A 13,284-nucleotide genomic window follows, 5' to 3' on the forward strand; every position below is an offset into this window, starting at 1 on the left:
GAGGTTGATCTCCCTTACTATAGCATAGACTCGAGCAATATGGCAAGGAAATGTTAGACTAATATTAACATCTGAATCTAGCAGACCTACACCCTCAACTTGTGAAATAACAATAGCATTATGTATAGTTTGTGTGAAGTCACACAATTCCAAAAAACATAAAAACTTACTAAATCCCTGATGATGTTTAAGCTGGCAAAACGTATGGAAACGGAATATCAAAACCAAGGAGGAAAAACCAACGTCCTCAATCTGTGAATATAAAAAATACTCATGCACTTTGCCTCAGTGCAATTGCAAACAAAATGCAGCAGGAAGAGAAATTTCGCTGGCAAGCCCAAAATCTGGAATGGAAAAGAAGAAGAATTGGAGGATTGGAGAAGAAATATCAATATCATAGATATGTGCCAATGTATAATCGTAATCAGTGAGCAGTTGATGCAGTGGTAAGGTGTCGGCTCTTCTGTTGCCTTCTGATAAATCCCATCTGAATGCGCATCTTGATAGCGCTTTCCATCAAGTAGCAGCCCTCTTCGAATTTTTCCAGGAATCCACTCACCCAGCGGTCCGCATTCTCTACCCACTCGCTGTGATGCATGCCAGCAGTCTTCGCGACATTATTGAGCTTCTGTCCAACGCGCTCTTTCTGTTCTTTCACGTTTTGACGCAGTTTTGACCACCCCATATTCACCCTCAATCGCTTCTCCTTGACATAGCTCACACCAAGATCTTTCCTGGAATAGCCACGAGCCAGGTTCCGCATCACATATTCATTGTAATCTTTCACGATGCGCATGATAATGTCCGAGGTTGAAATGCCTTCTGTCCGCTTTGTCTCCTTGAATTTTCCGGCTGCCTTGACGAATTCGTAAACATCCCTTCCAGCCCCGCTAGTATCAGCATATGGCAAAGCATCGTGTGCTACATAGTCGATCTTATGGTTATCGAGAAACTCTTGATTGATTACCCACGGCGCATCTGGAATTACTTCATCCACCCACTTGCAATGCCGAAGTGATTCATACCGTTCGGTGTCCTTCATCACTGTCTTCCCCTTATACTTGTGTGTGACAGCATCGCTGCAGCAACCCACCAGCAGATAGGTATTCGGAAACAATATCTTCGCCTGCTCGAGAGAGCGAGCATGCCCTAGATGGAAGAGGTCGTAGATGCCGTCCGCGTAGACGCGGACGGGTCGATCGAGAGGCGGGTTTGCGCTATCAGCGGAAGGCTGAGGGATAGAACGGGCCGGAGGAAGAGTAGAGGAGCGGTCTTGGTAAGAAGCTTCATCCTGGACGTCGCCCAAGTTCTCCTCCTGCACGTCCTCAAAGACCTGCTCATCTTCCGGCTCCAGCAGCTGAGTCATAAGACTGTGGATAGGAGGAGGGGTATGTTGTCGAGGCAAAAGCTGGGACATAGTGCGGGATTGGGAACTGCAAAGTTCAATTGTGGTGCAAGTGAAGGAACAAGCCGGAGAGGGGGGCCTCTGGGAGCTCGGATGGAAGGTTAAACACAATAGATAGTATGTACTACGTACGTGATACCGTCGGGCTTACAAGAATGCTTAAACGTAGACAACGGCCACCTCAATTTTGCAACACGATGAAGATGATCAAGATGGTTGCGACGCGTACAAAGCAAGGGAAATGACAGGTCGTTCGCTGAAGACACCTTACGCACCCACCTTGCCCCTTCAGCGGTCTTTCCTCTCACCACGGGCTTTGATACCTTTTTGTAGCCTCGGCTGCTTTCTGCTTTTTAGTGATGGCCGACTGCAGTAAATGTCCCGACTCCCCAGGGATATTACATAATACACACCATTTGTATCATCTTCTTCTTCTTCTTCTTCTTCTATTTTCTAGGCAAAGGAGGGCTCCATGTGGCAAACACAGACACAGAGGAGAGAGAGGAAGGAAGGTTTTCTAAAGGTGGGTCCCTAGCCCGTCATAGACGGGTCAAGGTACTCGTCCCCATAGTAGTGCGCCCATATGTAGCAGCTCACTAACAATGAAGGTGCAAAGCAAGTGTGTCCATGGATTGAAAGGGCCTATTAGTTAAAGACTTTAATACAATCATATCATCTCTCTCTCTCTCTCTCTCTCTCTCTCTCTCTCTCTCTCATGTACAACCAATCATTAATGCATTGTGCCACATTATCAAGCCTTTACAAAGCAAAGGGCAACCCACCCATAAACTAGCTGTTGCCACCTTGATGGCTACCATGTGACAGATCACTCATAAAAGCACTAGACACTAAGCTAGTTTACCACGCAACCCTGCAACACTTCATTTTGCTCCGTGTGCCCTCACTAGTTGTGAACCAGCAATGAACTTCACAACCCTTGTTGCACATGGCTTGACCCTTGGGGTCACAATGAGCAACCCACTTGCAAACTAGCTATTATTGCCTTGGTGGCTACCACTCATCAAAGTACTACTTGCTACTCCTGCCTTTAGCTTCCATAGGCTGCCATGATTGAGCACAGAGGCCACTGAGCCAGTTTACCATCCAACCTTGCAAGACTTCATTTTGCTACGTGTGCCCTCACTAGTTGTGAACTAGTAATGGAACCTCTAGTTTGATCCTATGTAGAGAAACTGATGCAAGCAAACATATCAACATGTGTGATGCATAGTCTTAAGGCTCTCAAGATCTTGATCACGCTGATCTAATACCACTGTTAAGAATGTGATAACAGTCTAAACACTATGAAGATTGTCTCTTCCTCTCTCAATACACAACAAATTGTAATGATAGTAAGAAATGTTTATGACGCAATTGAAACGTGTACAAAATAAATTATTGATATCAACTAAGTAAATCTCATCTCGACTTGGCTTGTTGCTTTGTTACAAGAAAGACTCAATGACATACAACTAGATCGCAATGAAACTATCAGCCACGCAAAAGAATCCTGGGCTGGTTGCTTTGTTATAAGAAAGACTCAATAACATATGACTAGATTTCAATGACATTGTTAGCCACCCAAAAGATGATGATTGACTAGCTAACAATAAAACCTAAGGAGCTCCAAGATCAAGACAACTCTCATTAGCTGAGAAGAATCAGTAAAGAAACTTGAAATCACTATTAAAACCATTGGTACAAACATGCCACCATTGAGAACAATCAAGGAAAACATACTATCTTAGGCAAATTTGTATACATAAACTCCCAATGAACATCAACAAAAGTTTCAATTACAATGTACCACTAAAAGTGGGTTCTTTTACATCACAACCTACTACAAGTCAAGACACTCTAGAGGAAGGAATATCCAATGTGGATATAGCAAAGAGGGCATAGGCAAAGGATGTGCTAGGGCTATGAATGGGGCCAAATATGACTTCTACTAAGAACTTGGGGTTGCATAAATGGTTGAGTGGGTGGCCTTTGGCATTTTGCGAGTTTTGTGAGTTTTTATTGAATTTTTTCTATAGCTCATGGCATGCTACGTAGTCTGTCTCCAAGCACGGTTCTCTTCTTTCTTGCTCTTGTTAACTCTTTTTTACTCTTTGAATGCTCCTCAATTTCATTCTGCAACTGCTGCTCCAATTTTGCACGAATGGCTATCTCCTGCATCTTGGCCCCCTTTTCTTGTAGGTACATCATTTTATACGTTTCCGCAAATGCAGACTGCGCTGAAATATAACCAAGAAGTCCATTTTGTCCATCACCGGCAAACCTCAGTAATGTGGTGGGATTGACAAATGTAGGTGTAGAGTTTTTTACTTGACATTTTGGATATATGCTTCCATCGCACCATAAGTCAATATGTTGAAGCCCTTCTCTTCTCATATTTTCCTACTGTTGAGCATTCAGCACCGTATCCTTTCGTCTTTTTTGTGCTGGAGCATATTGTTCTTCTAAGTCGATGTGAAGATGGTGTAATCGCTTCTTCTGAGATAGTGACTCACTAGTATCGGCCATTTTTTGTGCTTCTGAGGTTGCGAAGTTTGTTTTTCAATCTCATAGTCATTTTGTAACATGAATCATGGAAGTGTGGCGGTATCCATGTGAATATTTTGTTAAAAACATTGCAAATTTGAAGGCTGGGACTGGTGGATGCAAGCGACGAATTCAGTTAGCAAGGTTAGATTGAAATTTATCATTTTGTATACTCAAAAAGGCTCTCAAATGACTATATCTATTTCGTCGATTATCGCAAAATGGAGGTGCTGAATGATATAGGCATATTGTGTTGTTACTACAGGAAATTATTGGAGCCTGCAAAAGAAAATATGGACCCGAACCTTCTTCCTGTTAAACAAATGAAAGGATTGCTTTCTTGCGGTGTAGCAAAAGGTTTGATTGAGGAAAAAAAATACAAAACAGTCAAACGCAATGTTGTAGAGGACTTTGTATCCAATAATCAAGTTGATGGCACTATAATCCAAGAGGCTCTTGATGTTAGTGGAGTTAGCAGGAAGGGATATAGTTCGATTTTCCATGCGATATCCTCAACTTTGAAAGATCAAAGGATTAAATGAGTTTTACTGCCAAATCCAGCAACCGTGTGGAGGATAAGAGGTCATTTGAATGAAAGTATAGATGAATTTATTGGGCAATATATCCATATTGAAGAAATATTTCATGGTGGTAAAGGAACCACTGTGTATGATCCTTGGAACAATATATTTGTAGATCTACAACAACTTCAAAGAAGAATGGTCGAGTTTTATGGAATAACATTTGAGGAGTGCAAAGGCATTTTGAAATTTGTTATCAAACTGGATGAGTGTGAGGTTGTAAAGGAAAAGAAAATGGAAAGAGTTACTATTACATTGATGAATGGAGCAATTGATACATAATTGACTGAAGCGAGTTCGAAGTATTTAGTGTGCAGTCAGAGAAACACATATGGTGGTTAGGTTCCAGGTATGATCATTTTTTGTTTTATACTTGATTTTGGTCATTGTTTTCAAATCTGTTATAGTAAGACTTTTGTTTTCTATAATCTGGCAGGTGAAGACCGAAGACCATGAAACACTAGATTGGGTGTTTCACCACATGGAAATACCAAGAATAATCAAAAGACAAGTGCAAGGTGAGAATCTCCAGATCATGAGGCAGATGGGGAAGCACGAAATAGGAAGGCAGAGGTGTGGAGGTCTCTTGATCAACTCTTCATGTTCTGTGACAAAGTAACATGGACAAAGAGTGATTACAAGAACCTTGAGGAGGCAATTAAACATTTTGGGAAGTCAATGAAAGACGCGTGGACAGCCTGCAATATAACTCACTACATGGTAAGGTTCTGTCTTTTTCTTTTACTTAAGTGTGATCCTCTTTTTTTTATTACTTACTATGCATTCTTATGTCTTACAGCATATCATCTACAACCACCTTTCCTATTTTGTCAAAAAGTATGGATGCCCAACAATTTGGTCTACCCAAGGCATGGAGAAGTCTCACTACATGGCACGTAATGCATTTTTCAGACACACACAACACTATGGAGGGAGTCAGAAGGCAAATAGTATGAAGGAACTCTTCCAATGGTTTTACCAAGGCATACTACAGAGGCTGCATGCTAAAAGAAAAGTTGCTAGCTCCAAAATCAAGCTTGCTTTTCTTCTAGCCCAAAAGCAAAGACGAAGACAAGCTCTAGACAATTCAATTGCAGCAGAGAGACATAGACAATGGAGGGAATCGAAGATATTTAGAAACCATAAATGGACAAGTAAACATGAATAGGACTCATTTGTAACTTATTGGTGTTATGTCCACATGTTTTCAAACTCATTCAATAGAATTTTTTTTTGTGGAACAAGTGACTCTTGGTGTTATGCATCAAAAGTATTTCTTTTATGAAACATATGATCTAAACATAATACAATTTGTTTACAATTTCAATATATTGTTTGTTTAATATTTAACGACACCACTCTATCTAAATGTACAAATCATTTCATCTTCAACTTATTGTTCAGTTATACAAGATCATACCAGATATCAAAGACTTTGTACAAATTAGTTCAACTTTAATATAATGTTTGTGCTATATTTGATGACTAAATCCTATTTCTCCCAGATCGGAACTCTCTTTTTGATCTTGATTGGAGTCTTTTTCTTCTTTATTGGCTTGATGTCGATTGTCTGTTTATCAATGCTTGCCTCTGTTGCTTGTCTGGGAGGGGTATCCTTTTCTTCAGCTATCTCCACCTGTTCCTCTTCTTGGACTGTGTGGCCTGATGCAATCATGGGTGGCTCTCGAAACCTTATGAGCTGGTGTTTTCCATAGCCCTCCAAACATTTGGGCTCCTTAACACCACATGCTAATGCATAAGAAGTGTAAGACAAAAAGTAAGCGGCCCTAGAGGCCTGCTTATTCACATAATCACCAAATATATCTATGGCAGACAACCTCTCTATCAAAATGATCTTTTCCTTTTGCCATGAAAGAACATGTCCACCTAAAGCCCTGGACAAACATTTTAAGAAGTAAACAATGGCTTCTCCATTGTTGCTCAACTGCCTATGGTAAATCAAGATCTTGGCACTGCCTAGATCATGAATATAATGAGCTAGGCCTGACATTTTGCGAAACCCAACTGGCCTACTTCCACTTGATCTCTGGAGGAATGTGTCATCCTCAATTTGTAGCTGCCACATATCAAAAGATTGGAGTGAGACAATACACAACCTACAAAAACAAAGTTAAGCAGAAGACAAAGTATTTGATTTGAAGTACCTTCTCATTTTCATCAGCAACAAGCAGTTCATCTTTCCAAAGATTTATCCCTCTCCCCTCTTGTCCAGCCTCTTCTTTAGGCTTTTCTGTGTATAGTGCTGAGAGATTCATAGCTTCCTGTGTGAGCTAGAAGGCAGCTTCATCTGGCTCTTGGAACTTTTCAGCCTCTTTGAAACAAAATGTAAGGGCCTCTACAGGATCAAAAATTGTTTCCAAAGCCAGTAGTGAATGGTCATCCTCTATGCCAACCTCCTTGTCAAGCCTTGAAGCCTGGGCAATAAGGGAAATGGCATAGTCCTCCCTCAAAGCTCCCAGCTGTTCCAAAGCAAAAACATTTCTCATCATCAAGGAAGAATTCCACAGGGCTAAAGATAGCAAAACAATGAGGTAGAAGTGAGAACTAAATCAGACACAAAAATTTGCAGCAAAACGCGATGGGGGATCATTTGGAAAATATAAAGCACTCTCCTCGCATTTTGTTGCAAATTCTCCAGTTCTGTTCATATGCATGTCAAATCAAACACTAGGTTCATCTCATTGATTTCTGGATAGTATGATCTCATATGCAAGAGAAATGCTGGAGCTGAGTGAAGCTTTTCATGAGGAATGTGTCAACAACAGGAATTTGCAGCAAAATGCGATATGGGCTATTTAGAGATTTATAAACCACTCTCCTCGCATTTTGTTGCAAATTTCTAGCTTCTATTCATATCCATCTCCAATCAAATTCCTAGGTGATTTACCACATTCTTGGACAGTATCAATTGAAAATGTAACAAGAAGGGTGGAGCTGAGTGAAGACATTTGGACATCAAAAATCCAATGGATGGAAGAAATATATGTCAAAAAACATTGAAACCAATCTAGAATTCTGACCTTCTTTTTCCATTTCCATGCTGTTGGAGTTGCACTGGTAAATCTCCTGCTCTTTCACTAGCTTGAACTCTGCACTCTAGGTAACCTGGAGATCTGGCAGTGGTAGTAGTCTTCAGGCAGGTTGCAGTCTGGATGGAGTGTGCTGGGTAGGAAAGGATCAGAGAGAAGGAAATGGAAGATGCGAGGGTCATGGCAGGGATGAAAGATTGGGAGGCAGGGGAGGGAAGAGTGGTTGTGGAATTGATTATGAAATCATGAATGGCACAAGTTCCAAGGCATAAAAGTGTACCTTTCACACGTGCCAAATTTCAAACTCCAAGAGATCTGGGTCCCATCCACACATGTGAAAAACGACTACATTCCACACGTGTGGGATTTAGAAGATGCCTTATTTGTATTTGCACTTATTTGTGGTATCCTATTTCAGACCTCTTGCCCTCCAGTCTCTGCTCTCTTGCCTCCCTACCTTCATACTCTGCAACATCAGCATCCTGTCCAGCAGCACAGGTTCATCCTCAGCACAGGTTACTCATCAGCAGCACAGCACATCCACAGATAGATTTCAGGTCAGTAATAATGGGTTCTCCCCTTAGTCTCTGCAATCTTCTTGCCTACAATAGAAACAATCCATCCTGCATGGAAATGCATAGACTCAGTCCATATTTTATTTAGTTGTCAAGACAGAGAAATCACTGTAGGAATGCAGATCTTCAAGTGTGATATTTGCATGTGAGGGTAAAACTGTACTTATGGGTTCTTCCTTCAGTCTGTGCACACTTCTTGCCTTCCATAGACTCAATCCATCCTGCATGGTTATGCAAACACCTTCAAATGACTGAAGACATATTCCAGCATGCTGCCTCATGAATTTGCAGGAAAACGCGAGGAGAAGGCCTTAGGAATTTCAAATAGCTGAAATCGCATTTTGTTGCAAATATTGAAATATTGCTTCATCCACCCCTGTCATTCTGGTTTTGTGACTTCCATAGCTATCCATGGCTGTACTCTTGTTGCATAAACTCCATTCATACTGTATTTAGTTGTAGAGACAGAGAAATCAATGTAGGAATGCACCAGCATGTCATTTTAGGAATTTGCAAGAAAACGCGATTTGGACCTATTAGGAATTTCAAACTCCTCGTATCGCGTTTTATTACAAATTTCTCTATGTTGCTTCATCCACCCCTGTGATTGCCTTTTTTTTGTCAAAACATGTTCTCCATGTGTGTAATCTCTTTCCAATCCTTTGTATGCAGTTTTTCAGAGTGATGGCAAGAACCAAGTCAACTGCAAGCAAAGTTGGCAAAGGGCCAGGGCTTGCAGCAACAGCAGCTGGGGCAGGTACCAAGAAATTTAGTGTGCCTCCAAAGGGAAGAGCTGCACATGGCAAGAAGGGTAAGCCAATGAGCCTGCTGAAGCAAAATGCCAAGAGATTGAATCGTGGTACAGGTGTGCTAAGGGAGATCAGGAAGCAACAGAAAGCTATAGGCTTTGCAATACCCAAGGCACCTTTTCAAAGACTGGTGAGAGAAATATGTGATATTTGGCACCTTGGGTTCAGGTGGAATAGAACTGCCATTCTTTCCTTACAGGAAATGGCAGAGGATTACTAGGAAAAATATTTTGAAGATGCAATGCTGGTAGCAGCCCATGCTCACAGGGTGACTTTGATGGCCAAAGACTTCAACACTTTGTCCAGAGTGAGATGGAGGTATGACAAGCTTGTTCATCCTGTGGAATGGCAGGACATAAAGATGAGAGACATATTGCTAATTCCACCTACAAGGAAGTTAAAGGTAGATGAGGTTAAGGTTGTTGAGGTAACGCACTCAAAGAACACCAGAGGGAAGGCTACTTATGAGGAGTCACTGAAGCAGCAAATAAAAGAAACAAAATCTGTTATAGATGTGGAGACTGGAAAGAGGGAGCTACAGATACATAGAAGGTTGCAGGAGCTGGGCCCTAATATAGTTGTCCATATTGAGGATGAAGTTTCAGTGAATGATTTTGACTTGACAAAACCATGCTTGGCAGCATTGGCTCATAAGAATGAGTATTGCTCAGATACTATCATTCTTGCAATGCTCTAGTAAGTGTCTATTATTTTACATTTTTTGCAAAACAATCCTCCTTGTACCTCCTTTATAACCTACCCTAATTATTTTTTGGTCCTATGCAGCATGATGAGAAGCTGGCTTCACCCCTCTGTACATACAGTCCATATTATTGATCCTGCCATTTCTTCTAAATTAAGAGATGTAAAGGAAACTCCCATTAGTATTTCCAGCTGGTTCAAACACTGCAATTTTGAAGTAATTGATGTTTTGCTACTTCCATACCATAATAGGTATGTGGGTGACTACTTCTTTTAAGATTCTTCTTTAAGATTGGGAACTCTTGTAGCCTTTGATTTCCTTATGCAGTGACCACTGGAGTTTTGTTTCTATTGACATCCAGTAGAAGCAATGCTTTCTATTCAACTCTCTAAAAAACACACACAGAGAGCTGAAATTGTAAGTGCTATGTGTGCTTTTTGAACTTAAAACTTCATTATTTTGATATCATACTAACTAAATTATACATATTGCAGTTGTATTAGAAGGCTTTTAGATGCATTGGATCACTATCCTCCCAATGTCTCTCTTTTGGATTCAATAGAGCCAATAAGTCTAAAGGTAAAAAGTCGTTCCCTCTACTGATGTCTATTTCATGCTATGTCTTTGAACTTATTGAATAATTTTGTTTTGTGCAGATGCTAACAGTTTCTAACATATCTTTCCAACTATACAGACACCACAACAAGATGATTCAAGTAGCTGTGGATGGAGAGTGCTGATTAGTGCAAAATATCTACTTTCAAGCTATTTTGAGAAAGAACAGCCAGACCTTGTAAGAAAAAATAATTTTCATTTAGCTTGAAGATAATTCATAATGATACAAAGTGTTCTAAATTATCATCTGCCATTGCAGATGAAAGAGGATAGCTTCAGCTCAAACTATGTATATAATTTTAGAGCTCATACAATTTGGAGGTTTTTGAGCTATGCCTCCCCCAAACTTATTGTACCAGCTACTGTGGAGTTGGGTGAGAGCTCTAAAGTACAAGAAGGTGTCATACACCTTGATGCCACAGATGAAGCACCTAATGCTGAGGACGAGAAGCCACAGGAGCAATCACCTAGTGCTGAGGAGGAGAAGCCACAGGAGCAAGGACCTGCTGTTGATGTTGTTGAGGAGAAGATGGAGCAGCAGCAAAGAGATGCTCCTGGGGCAGTGGAGGAGACAATGGAGCAACACCAACATACTGTACAGGACAGGATGGAGCAGCAGAAAAAAGATCCTCCAAAAAATGTAGAGCAGCCTCTGGATCAAGATGTACATAAATAGAAAATGGATGTCAGAAATATGTTCTACATGTTTAACTAAACAGTTCTGTACAAAATCTTACTTGATTGAATACAAAACCTTTGTTTATGGAGTCTGTGTTATCTCAATTTTTAAATTTTCAATGTCTTTGCATTTTATTGAGCTCTCTCTTCTTTTGAGCAACTGCAAAAAAGCAATATGAATCAGAGCGGTAAAGTAAACTAATAGCAATGCTTAATGAGATAGGATAAATCAGATGGTGTACCTTTTTGTTGTTGTAGATAAATAAAAAGTCGTTTGAAATAGAACCTTCTGTCTCAAACAGAATGTCACTGCGCAATTGAGCTAGGGAGCAACATTCTCTTAATGAGATATTGACTAGCACATCACCATTCTCAACAACATCAATATCAAGAAGTTTATTTTCTGCACCAAAAGAATCTTCATCTTGATCCATTGGGACTAGTTTTGTGCCTAGCATTCGACTGCGCTTGTAATAAAAAGAGAAAATAAAATTTTGTGATGCAACCATGTACTTCAGTTGCATAGAAGGTTGGACAACCTCACAAAACACTGAACTACATGTCTTCTTATCCCAACCTTTATCCAAAATTTGTGGCATGCATGCCGAATTTGTTGCTTTAATTGTGAACATTGTTTTTGAAACCTTCACTGGAAAGGTATTAAACAAGTCCACAAAAACTGTGAGAGGCATGCATAAAGAAATTTTTACTATCCTAGTGGCAATATTGGGCCTCAGAGCTTTCTGTACTTCTATGAAAAGCTTCGCCCTATATGCCTCTGTAACACTAGAATGTGGGAGAGGCCAATCCACTGAATTCCATGCCGGAAGGTCTTGTTTTATTAACACACCATGTGTGTTAGCTTTGTCCAGCAACTGATAAAAATGATCAGTAAAAAATATACCCGATTGAGCTAGCTCTGTTGCACATCAACCTTGGTATTGTTGTTCTCCTATCAATCCATGTAGAACATCTATAAATCCCAGAATACAATCGATGTTTTGCCATGTCTCATACGATGAAGGATATAAATCTGAAATAAAACAACACAAGAATGTCAATAAGCTAAGAGAGAAAGCTTCATCTTAAAAATCCATACACCTCGTAAAGAAAAAAACCACAATAGAAAAATATACAATTAGGCCTGTGTTGCAGAAGATTTTTTGGATAGTCTCGCAAGACAAGTTCTTTATGCATGTACACGTGCTAAATCAAAACTTCTTTCACGGATATCTTCCCTCTGGTGATTTTAAAATCTCGTACTCTTCCCTTCTATGACGCCAAGAAAATGTTTTTTGTCTGGGGTCTTTTTCTTTTGCTAGGTTGCATGAGCACCCATGCTCCTTTCGAAACACTAAACCTTTCCCATATTCCTTCCGTTTTGACTGTACTTGAATTCTCTACCGACGAAATAGAAGAAGCAGGTCGATGGGGTAAGGATGTTTGGTATAATTCTGCTTTCATAGCATTATCATCCATAGAGCGTCTTCCACAAGAATGGCCATGGTTTTGATTCACCATGGAGATTTTCTGAATCTGTAACAATAGCAAAGTAATGTAACTAAGATAACAATTTGAAGTTTCAAGAAAGAGAAAGTGGGCAGACAGACAGATGACGAGAAACATCTTACTCTACGCCAAACAGGATCAAGGGAGCAGTTTTGGAAAAGAAAGGTTGCTTCACAATGAGGCAATGGTGTAGAATGGTAGACCTTTTGAAGGAAAGGCGGCACAACATTTCAAAGTTCAAAGGAAGGTGGAAGCAGGAAGGCCCTTGTCAGATAAAATGTCAGTTTAGATTCTATCTTCTTGTCCAAACATCTTGTGAGAATAAAAAACCAATCTCCACATTAATGTAGCACGCTTGTACCTACATAAACTATTGTTTCTTTTTTCTATTTTCTCTTAATTTCGTGAATTTTCAACGTTACGTTGGCCCTCTATTGATTGGTTGAGAGCTTATTTTTCCAAACCGTAAAAGGCCCCAAAATGAGCTCCCTTTTTTCCTAATGACACGTACACAGCCATCACTAGCTCTTGCAACAAGAGAAGCAAAATATGATAGCTTGGAATTTGGATCCATATAGAGGAAATCAAGGAATTCTGCCTATACTAGCATGCACTGTAAATGTAGTCCTGATTCACAATGTTTCCATACTTCTCTAGCCCATTTGAGGAGTTTCTCACAAAGAGTCTATATAGGCTTTTATGCACCATACGATTAAAGAAATTTATGCAGTGGTTGTAGGGGAAAAAGAGGGCTTACATTTATCTTGTAATTTACTAGAACAGGAGATAACACTATATTAGGGAATTTGGAAATT

General features: G+C 40.1%; 1 pseudogene; it reads right to left on the reverse strand.

Moving 5' to 3' along the window:
* Positions 1 to 424: 424 nt before the first annotated feature.
* On the reverse strand, positions 425 to 1,417 carry LOC147891180 (choline-phosphate cytidylyltransferase 2 pseudogene; annotated as a pseudogene).
* Positions 1,418 to 13,284: the final 11,867 nt, after the last annotated feature.

This window comes from Dipteris shenzhenensis, chromosome 18 (assembly GCF_047967505.1).
Source record: "Dipteris shenzhenensis isolate YYH24624 ecotype China chromosome 18, Dip_SZ_1.0, whole genome shotgun sequence".
Taxonomy (NCBI): Eukaryota; Viridiplantae; Streptophyta; class Polypodiopsida; order Gleicheniales; family Dipteridaceae; genus Dipteris; species Dipteris shenzhenensis.